This window comes from Atta colombica, unplaced genomic scaffold (assembly GCF_001594045.1).
Source record: "Atta colombica isolate Treedump-2 unplaced genomic scaffold, Acol1.0 scaffold109, whole genome shotgun sequence".
In the NCBI taxonomy this organism is placed as follows: Eukaryota; Metazoa; Arthropoda; class Insecta; order Hymenoptera; family Formicidae; genus Atta; species Atta colombica.
In genome coordinates this window covers 1,077,945-1,089,678 of record NW_017259194.1, presented here as the reverse complement: position 1 = coordinate 1,089,678, position 11,734 = coordinate 1,077,945, and positions in this window count along the sequence as shown.

The window sequence follows — 11,734 nt, the reverse complement described above, 5'->3', positions numbered from 1 at the left end:
ATATAATATATATACGGTATGATACTTTGGTATTACCGAAAAATTATGCGTATACTGATATTAAAAATTTCGGTTGAACATCGGTATTTAACGTCCAATACTGATATTTGAATCTCGATTTTGCCGCTATAGAATATCGGTTTTTAGTTTTTGATTTATATAATATTAAAAAATTAATATATTACCGCTATTTTTCATATCATTTTAAATTCCTGAATATAAAATAATAGATTATGATAGAGGTTAAGTTTACATTAGTCATATCCTTACAAGATAGAGGAAAGTAAAAATAACGAACTTCAAGGATGTTTGTATGTATAATGTAGCAAAAAGTTCCTTTGAATTTTAATTTTGATGAATATGTACTGTTTTCATATGGTTTGAATAATAAAGATTGTATACTTAATGTTATCATTTATTTATAACTAAAATAAAATGTACTTTTGAATTTCTATTGCTAATTATTTGAAAAAAATGAAAAATTTTTAACAGTGACAGTATCAAATCTAACCTTAAAATCTTTATATTTTAAACTCTTATACAATAACTTCAGTTGCTTCACAGTGAATCGATTTCGGATTTTGTTATAAATGTCTGAATATATGTAAGAATAATCTGTAAAATTTTTGTTAAATTTCTAATATTTTGGAAATAGATATTAAAATCCTTTTTGGATATTTTGGTAATATGTTTTATTTTTCTTTCCCTGCAGTAAATGCTGCTTGAAAAATATAAATCTTCTTCTTTGTCAAAAAGGAAGATGTAACAGTAATTATTGAATGCATTTGTAATTCAGTCAATTTGAAATTGTCGTCTATGTTCACTGCATGAATTTACTGCGAATCCGTTCCGTTACTAAAACTGCACGGAGTGTATGGAAGAAACGGAACGCATCTGTCACAGTCAGAGTGTTTGTTTAGTAAAAATATATTATTGTAACTTGCTGTTAGTCAACGTATACATTGATCTATAAGTGTAACATTTATTAAAACATTTTGAATATGATATACTTATATATATTTCATAAACGTACAGTCGTATGAAAATTATGCATATGACTATTGATTGTGTAATGTATATTATATATATGTATAATATATGTATATATATTATATAGGATGTAAAAAAAAAGACCCCGAATTTATGAGCTAAACATAAAAATGACTATAACTAATCGTGATAGAATGTGAATTGTACTTGTATCGACATACATAATATGTCAAAATATAATGTGTTGGTCTATGACTATGATTATTCACGTTCTACGATTCAATTATGGCCATCCTTGTGCTATAAGGTTACATAACGTTTTTGGAAGGAATACTTCAGACAAAAGCTGTAAGATTTCAAAGAAGCTATTTACTGATATTCAGTTTGACCTTTGGTAGCATCTGCAGGGTCAGATCAAGATCTCATCTATGTTTTTTTAATGAAACATGCAATTTTTATTGTAGACTCTAATACATAGTTATTGATATATTGATTTATACGAAGATATAAATTCGAAAAGTTCTCGGTTTAATATAGAAATGATGCCACAAATATCAAACTGTTATAATTTTTAAAAATTTTGATCCTTTACTTTTATTTACTGTTAATTACTGTTAAAATTTCAGATGTGTTCATTAATTTCGGTCGTGTCCAGCAATCAGCTTTTGATTCCGTCATGACAATGCATCTATTCATATTTCTTCAATTGCAGACGCAAAATTCTATAAATTGGTTCCGCAATCGTATTTCACCAGATTTGATAATCGAAATGCCTCTGGCAGTAAATTAAAAATAGTCAGCCCACGATGGATGTCTCTGGCATTTATCTATAACTAGTCAAAGTACGATTTATGGCTGTGGCATTTTGTTATAACTCGCCAGCTCACGATTAACGCCTCTGGCAGTAAATTAAAAATAGTCAGCCCACGATGAACGCATCTGACATTAGATCATAATTAGGCAAAGCACAATTTATTGTTATAACATTTAACCATATCACTTATATGATAAATAAAAATGATATTTTCACGAATGACATAAAGATACTAACCTTTCCCATTCTGGCTTTATAGAGTGCCTTCAAACAAGAGGCATTGTGTGACACAATATGACACGATGCATCATTACAGTCTTGTTGTTCGCCAATACAACAAGGATGAGATAATCACTGTGTGTTGTACTGACTGAGTCGCTTGTTAAAAAGCGACCATAATCTTCTCTTAAAGACAATTTTCTGCTATTATATTTTTTCTATTTTGTGGACACAAAATACTATATACATATATACAGGGTGGGCCATTTAAAATTTGGAATTTAATTTGGCTCTAAAAAAAAACGCATGAATATTTTTCAAAGTTTATGGTTTTATTGGAAAAATAATACATTGTCATTAAATATGATATACAATTTCATTCAAATGATGCTGGCTGCACAATACTCCATTCTATCAACTCAATTTTTCAGTACATTTTCTACTGTATGGGCGCGTATTTCATCGATGGCAATTTTGATTTCATGTTTTAATTCTTGAATCGTTTCTGGCTAGTTAGCGTAACACTCATCCTTGACGGTTCCCCATAAAAAATAGTCCAGCAGAATCAAATCGCAGCTGCGAGGCGGCCAATTGACATTAGCATTTCGGCTGATTATGCGATTTTCGAAGAAACAGTGCGCAAAAAATCGATTGTAGCGTTGGCTGTGTGGTAAGGTGCGCCTGTTGCGTCCTATTGAAATCAAATGTCGTCTGTGTCCTCCTCTTCAAATTTGGGAAGCAAGAATTCATTTAGCATGGTGCGGTAGCGCTCGCCATTGACAGTAACGGCAGCTCCTTGCTCATTTTCGAAGAAAAATTGCTCAATGATGCCGCTGGACCAAAAATCACACCAAACAATCACTCGTTGTGGATGCATCGGCTTCTCCATGACGACGTGCGGATTCTCTGACCCCCAAATACGACAATTCTGCTTGTTCACATAGCCACCGAGGTGAAAATGAGCTTCGTCAGAAAAGATGATTTTTCAGTAAAAATGCTCATCTTCAACTAAGCGTTGTTCAGCCTATTGGGCGAACCGAAAACGCATCGGATGATCATGCGGCTTCAATTCTTGCACTAATTGAACTTTGTACGACTTCATACCGAGATCTTCATTCAAAATTCTTCTCAAAGAAATGCGTGAAATGTTCAAGTTTTGAGAGCGCGTTGATGTTGATTCAAGCACACTCTGAGCAATGCAGCAATGTTTTCGATTGATCTTACTGGACCAGCACGTGAACGAGTTGCTTTATCCAATAAGGATCCAGTTTGCCGAATTCGCTTCACAAATTGATCCTCAAACTGCGTTGAAGGCATTTCTTTTCTACTAAATTTTCCACGTAAATTTCTTACAGTTTGAAGACTCACCACTTTGGAAGTAAGTTTTCAATATTTCCCAATTTTGTTCAAGCATATAGCGACCCATTTCGTAAATGTCAAACAAAAAACTAAATTTCTAATACGTCATAAATGTTATTATGCCTTTCAAACTCAAAATAACTGTAGTTGAAATTCCAAACGCTAGATGGCCCACCCTGTACACACACACACACACACACACACACACACACACACACACACACACACACACACACACACACTCACTCACTCACTCACACACACACACACTCACTCACTCACACACACACACACACACACATACACTCACTCTCTCTCTCTCACACACACACACACACACACACACACACACACACACACACACACACATGGGTGTGTGTAGATCACTACTACACTATACTGAATTGACAGTACTATTGTGCGGCAATACTGTGAACACGAGTCATATAGCTAATTGATTCATATAACTCTGTTGTTTTCTATGCGTCACGCAAAATGATATATGTATGCATATACATATACACACATACATACAAAAAATTTTCACGTTTTCACCTAGGAAAAAAGATATATAATCAATATCACATTATGTCACCTTATATATATATATATATATATATATATATATCTTCTTCTTAGCGACTAATTAAGAAAAGGCTTTCATCTGTCTGGATTCACGTTATTGCAAAAACTCTCTCTCTTATCTTTGAAGTTCTATTGTCATACGTTATTTAAGTGCATTCTCCAGGTTTATTCCACTAAAAAGAATACAAACAAATGACCAGATATATGACGCAGTAAAGTACAATAAAATTCTATATTACATTTTGTGGCACAAAAGCGTGATCAGTAGCTTAAAAGAAACCGAATGTATAAAAATAATAAAGTAATATTTTAAAAATACATTACATTCAGTAAACTGCAATTACAGTAAAATGCATTTACTTATTAATATAATGTTCACCATTATTAAGAAAATAACAAATTATTTTAGTCTAGAGTTAAGAATTTTTCATTTAAGACTAAAATATTCTTTCTTCAATGATAAATATGATTGTCGCTATGTCAATTTTATTTTATGATAAATCGAGAAGTAATAGCATTGAATCCAAAAACCATTTCTGTGAGTGTAATTTCGAGCACCTTGAAATACACGTATATAATTTTTATAATTTTATAACATAATTTCTATAATATAACATAATTTCTATAATTTTATATTGTAATATAATTTTATAATATATATTTGAAGTAATATTTTTATTAATAACATTATTTATTAAAAAAAAAAATTATGAAAAAAAAGGAAAAAGCAGGATCAAACATAAGATCTTTAACATTCTGATCTTGCACCTAACGCCCGAGACTACGCCGAGTTCTTGCGGATCACTTCTACGAATGTAGTACTGCACACGAAAAATCGTAAACTATATTTTGTCAACTATCACGTTTTGAAATTATTTTTGCTATTACATGTTAATGAGAAAGGTATATTAATATAATTTAATAAAAGGAAAATGAAAAAATTTTAAATTACAAACAAGGTTGCCAGTTTGCCTTTCCGGTGCTTCACCTCGCCTACTCCAACTTCTTTTTCGGCTAACAACTTGTTGTAAACAATTTTTCGTCGCTTGTGATCATACACTTCAAGAACGGATCGTTTTCTTCGCGTTTGATGAGTTGATCGCAGATGCTCATGCGAATCGTCAGATGAATTTCTTTCAACTCATGCGGTACTCAAATATCGAACTTCTTTATGAAGCCTAGCGATTTCAAATGGCCATGTACACTTCCAACGGACACTTTTAGAGCGGTACCAAGTTCCCGAACATTGAATGCTTATTTGTTTGCACCAATGCTTTCATTTTATTGTCGTCAATCATGGAAGGCTTACCAGAGCGACGAACGTCTTTAACTACAAAATCATCATCACGAAATCGGGCGAATCTGGCATTGGCGTTTTTTGATATTTCTGCCGTATAAACTCGACGCAATTTTTCCCTTGCTTCAGTTGCTTTCTTCCCTTTTTTGAAGTAATAAAAAAGAATATGGCGAATATGCTCTTCAAAATTCTCCATGTTCGAACCACAATTGCAAGCACAAAACTCGACCGAATCGCGTCAACTTTTTTTTGGTTTTTAGGTTGAGTGTCAACAACAAAACGCGTGTAAACATTTGACATTCACGCTCGCATACAAATAAACGTGGACAACGCCATTTATTGAAAAAAACGCAATGACTTTTTGAACAACCCAATACTTTTAAAATATTACTTTATGATACATTCGGTTTCTTTCAAAAAACTGATCACGCTTATAATAAGACACAGAAGCGTAATTTTAAACTGAAATAATAACTTAACTCCAATAACTCCGTGATGTCTTCTTTATTCAACATGTGAATAAAGAAGGCACCGAAGATTAAGGAAAGTAAAGGATTGAAAAAAAAAATTATCGTGTTTTGAAATTATTTTTGCTATTATACATAAATTGGAAGAATATAGGATTAGTATAATTTATTAAAATTTATACGTTATATATCTATAATGTTCCTTCTTCTCTTAGTTATACATGTTGAGCGACTGAAATTACCCAGAAAGCATTTTCGATCGCTAGAAACAAACGACCATAGAGAGAGAGAGAGAGAGAGAGAGAGAGAGAGAGAGAGAGAGAGAGAGAGAGAGAAGGATAGATTCGCTGTTTCGCTCGATGAGCCCAGCTCAGCTACAATCGGAGCTTTTATCCTTTTTTGTTTTTTCTTTGTCTCACTCTGTCGTACTTCTGTTTCGATAATTCGTTCTGCAATTCAAGAATGTGATTTCTATCGATTCTGGTTTGCAACATCGCCAATACGGCAAGGACACACGATTCCTTTTCTAAACAATGATATATATTTCTGATATATATTTCTATATATACAAAAATATATTATTATAAAATATATTATTATTATGGTATTTCCAGCTGATAATATATTGCTGATTTATACAATGATTCAATCCATTTCTCTAATTAAATAACGATACTTCGTTTGCGCGCGACTGATAAGAGGAATGGCGCTTCTTACCAAGTCGACACTTCGACATCCGAGTCGAGTCAAAAATGTGCTGTATACAATAATTTCAGACCTTGTACATTTAAAATAAGTAGCTAACGATTTACAGAAAACTTCAAAGCACAATATTATGCTTGCAGAAACGAGTTATGAACTTTAGTATAAGAGCAATAAGTATTCGAAAATTTCATTTATATATTACGTCTGTTACGAGATTGCCACTTGTTCCGAGCAAAATCGAAGATCAACATACATCATCACGTTCCGAATCTTGATATATGTATGTGTAAATAATTCAGTAAATAAAATTATTTGGAAAGTTTAGACATGTATATGTATACACACGCACGCACGTACGCACGCACACACGCATACGCATACACACGCACGCGCGTATGTATGCTATTTTATATATATATACATACATACACACACACACATATATATATATATATACACGCATTTTATTATTTTATATATATGCATCAATAATTTATTAAATAAAATGTATGTAAAAAACAAAATAGTGCAATTAAAATAATTATCTTCATTTATATTCATATGTAAAAATATGGTACGTTTCTTGTTTATGAAGAAATTATTTCAACAAGATTGAAATAATTACTATCATATTTATTTTATTATTATTTTTCCTCTCAAAAGAAAAAAACTTTGACTGGGTAAGAACGTTTTTTGATTGGGTCGATCAATAATTCATCATTTCTATGATTCAGCGACGCATTTTTCATGACAGAGCCGCTGTCGGAACTGCTAAATACTGCTCGATTTCATGGCTTCACGTCAATTTCACTCGTAATATACAAACGAAACTTTCGGCAACTCTTTTTTCTTATATTATAGCCCCTGCTTCATGTGTGTGAAGTTAACTCTTTTTTTTTGAAAATTAAAATTTTGACAATTGTTTCAGGTTGTTCTGAGTTTCTATATTGTTCCAAAGCGATATTATCTTATTTCAAATCGTTTTTCAATAAAATGTAAAAACCATTTTTTTTGCTAGCCCCCCTTTTTTGAAAAATCAAACAATTTCTTCTCACTACAGATTGTTCTAGTTGTTCTAAACATTGTTCCAAAAGGATAATTCCGTATGACGAACGGAAATAGCAGAAAACAAAAAAACATTTTCTTATTCAGCATTCTTTTCTTTTAATAATCAAACAATTCATTATTGCCATAGATTATTCTAGTTGCTCCAAACATTATTCCAAAAGGACAATTCCTAAATCGAACGGAAATCGAGAAACATAAAAAAAACATTTTTTAACACACGAACGCTCCGACCAAGAGTAAAGATAAACTCTTCTTTATCCAACGTAAAATTTTATATTTTTTGTTGTTCTAGTCCTGCGAAACATATTTCCGCATTATGAATCATACATCGCTACTGATTCTTCTAAAAATCGAAAAAAATCGATTTTTTTGCATTCATCATCAAGAATAAATGTGCGCTTTCTTTCGTGTTCCAGTAGAGAACTTTTTGTTCTGAGTTGTGCTAGTCCAGCGAAACATAGTTCTGCATTATAAATCATGCATCGCTGGTTCTTCCAAAAATCGAAAAAATCGATTCGTTCGTTTGTTGAAAAATATTTTTTTTATTTTTCTCGATTTCCGTTCGATTTACGGAATTGTTTTTTTGAAACAGTGTTTGGAAGAACTAAAACAATCTGTAGTGAGAAGATATTGTTTGATTTTTCAAAAAAGGGGAGCTAGCAAAAAAAAATCGTTTTTTACATTTTTATTGGAAAACGATTTAGAATAAGATACTCGTAATATCGCTTTAGAACAATATATAAGCTTAAATCCGCTGTTTGTTCATAGGTGGCATTAGTGAGCGTACAAAGCTACCCTGGGCATACAACACACTTTTTTTTATGTGTTTGATATCTGTCAACATTAACCAGTGCACATCATCAGCAATTTCATATAACAACATACATTTTTTCTTTCGTAATCATGTCTAGTTTTTTGCTAAAAAAAAAGCATATGCGGAAAGTTTTGCTGTTCTGTTTTAATTTGAAGAAATCGGTTGCTGAATCGCATCGAATGCTTGTAGAGGCCTATGGCGATAATGCTTATCGGAAATAACGTGTAGAGATTGATTTCGCCGGTTCAACGACGACAATTTTGACCTGAGTGACAAGAAGTATGATCGGTCCAGGAAGGTTGAAGACTATCAATTGCAGGCTCTTTTGGACGAGGACGATATCCAATCGCAAAAAATGTTTGCCGAGCAATTGAGTATTTCTCAAGCAGCCATTTCCATGCGGCTATATGGGGAAGGTTCAAAAGATCGGAAAATGGGTGCTGCATGAACTGAACGATAGGCAGATGGAACGACGCTAAAACACATGCCAAATTCTGCTTGCCAAAAAAGAAAGTCGCTCCTGCATCGGATTGTGACAGGCGAAAAGTGGATCTATTTTCAGAATCCTAAACGCAAGAAATCTTGGATTGATCCCGCCCAACATCAACATCTTCCTCAAGACCAAATCGCTTCGGACGGAAGCGATGCTGTGCGTTTGGTGGGATCAGGAGGGTGTCATCTACTACGAGCTGTTAAAACCTGGTGAAACTTAATGCTCACCGCTACTGATCAAATTGCACCGTGAAAAAAGGCCGCATTATCGGAAAAGACATGACAAGCTGATTTTCCTTCACGATATCGCACCATCGCACACGTTAACAGTGTTACTGCCAAAACTACTTGGAGACACTCAACTGGGAAATGCTACCCCATCCCGCTTACTCACCAGACCTGGCACCTTCTGACTATCATCTGTTTTCATCGATGGGCCACGCGCTCGCTGAGCGGCACTTTGATTCTTACGAAGACGTTCGAAAATGGTGATGAGTGGTTTGCCTCGAAAGATGAGGAATTTTTTTGGCGTGGTATACACAAATTGAAAAATGGAAAAAATGTATAGTTAGCGAGGGCAAGTACTTTGAATAAATTTGTTTTTGCTTCTTAGGAAAAAAAAAATGTGTTTTTCTGACTAAAAAACAGCGGATTTAAGCTTATACACCTGGTAGAACAAACTCAGAACAACCTGGAGCAATTGTCAAAATTTTAATTTTTATAAAAAGGGTTTCACACACATTCCTCGTTTCTAAAAGCATAGGCTTGTTCTTTCAGATTTTCTGCAATTCGCCAGCTATTTTTTATGAACGTGCAAGGTCTGAAACTCTTATATGCAGCACATATTGTGACTACAGAAGCCGATAATAAAATTGTAAATCTTCAATTTTCTTTCATTTTTCGTATTCAATTGTACCTGGCGAATTGCGTTGTTGTCGATACTTCAATTGTGGAAAACTTTTCAATTCATAAACACAAGAGAAAAGAGTCTTTAATAATTAATGATAAAATAGGACACTCCAGCATCCCTTTAAAATATTAGTGGCGAATTGAAAGACGGAAAACTCGAAAATGAAACTCTATGTATCAACCTTACACAAAAATCTGTTCTCAATCGACGCGTGTACGAATAAAGAATATTCTGTTATTAGAAAAATCTGCCGAAATAAAAGATATCTTGAAAATTCGTGGCATTTGATAATAACTTGTATTGTTTATTGATAGAGATAATAACGATTAACAATGCGAATACTGTCGAGGAAAATGCATTCGAAACTTGGCACAAATGTCTCAGGCACATTAAGGAGAAAAATGAAGAAAAGCTCGTAATCAGAAAATCATGCAATTTTGATAAATGTTTTTGCAAGGATTGCTTGAAAATAACACAGGTTACCTTTTAAAAATGCGAGTAAAAGAAAAGGTAAAATCGGTAATTCAATTCATGCAGATGTTTGCGAACCCATGTCAGAAACATCAAAGGATCTCATTATTTTTTACTTTTAAAGGATGAGTGTTCTGGTAAAGTTTACTTCATAAAAGCATCATAAAAGCGATACTTATTATAAATTTAAAAAATTCGTACAGAATTTTAAAATACATTCGGCTATGATATAAAATCTTTAAGAGCTGGTTATGATACAGAATTTACAAATCATATGATGCGTGATTTTATGGAAAAACGTGATATTGTTTTTGAAACATCAACGCCGTACACACATGAACAAAATGGTACCACTGAACGTGATATAGAACAATAATCGAATGCGTAAGGACAATACTAATCGCGAGCGGGTTACCGAAAAATTTATGGGCTATAATAAATATAAATGCAACAGTGTACATTATAAATCGATGTATTCAATCTCATTCGCGCAATACGGTACTTTATCATGTACCGTATTTAGTCATGATTTAAAAGAAAGTCGGATCTCTCTTATATAAAGATATTTGGATTCATCACATATGTTCCGAAGGAACTTAACAAAAAGTTTTGGCTTTGGAAACCGAAATCAAATAAAATGTTTTTAGTCATCATTATTCGTTATAAAAGTTTTTCGCAAAAACGTGGTATCGATTTCGACGAAATATATTCACCCGTAGTGAGATGTAATTCAATACGCTTGTTGCTTGCAATTGCTGCGATCGAAAATTTGGAAATACGAAAATTTGGTAAAAACAGCCTTTATTAATGAAAAAATCGAACAAAAATTATATAGAAGATTCCTGAAGGCGTAAATGCAAGTCGTGATAAAATATGCCGATTAAATAAATCAATATACGGATTAAAGAAAGCAGCAAGATACTAAAATGACCGGTTCAACATAGGACTTGTAAGTCACTTTTGTAGCAGATTTGATATACGTCACTGGAACGCGATAAAGAGGATATTTAGATGCCTAATAAGCAATAAGAACTACAGTATACTATACCGTGACTACGATACTTCTGATATTAAAAGTTTTTTTGATGCGGACTACGTAGGTGAGATTGTAATGCGACGCTCAACTACGGGTTATATTTTTCAACTTGCAAACAGAGCAATTACTTGGGCTTCGAAACACCAAGAGACAGTAAGTCTAAGTACGAGGCAGAATATATAGCTGCGAGTATCGCAATATAATAATGTATTTGGTTAGGTAAAATTCTTACCGAGATAGGATTCACAAGAAAAACCGATCATCTTGCATGTCGACAATCAGAGTACAATCAGACTGGTCAAAAATCCGGAATTTCATAATCGTACAAAACACATCAAATATTTCATTTTGTACGCGAAAAACGGGAAATAAAAGTTACATACGTATCCTCTCATGATTAGCTCGCTGATATCTTTACTAAGAGTATTGTGACAGAAAGATTCGAATTCTTGAGATCGAAGATTGGCATTGAACTGTTAATTTGTACGTAATAACACTTGGAAAGTG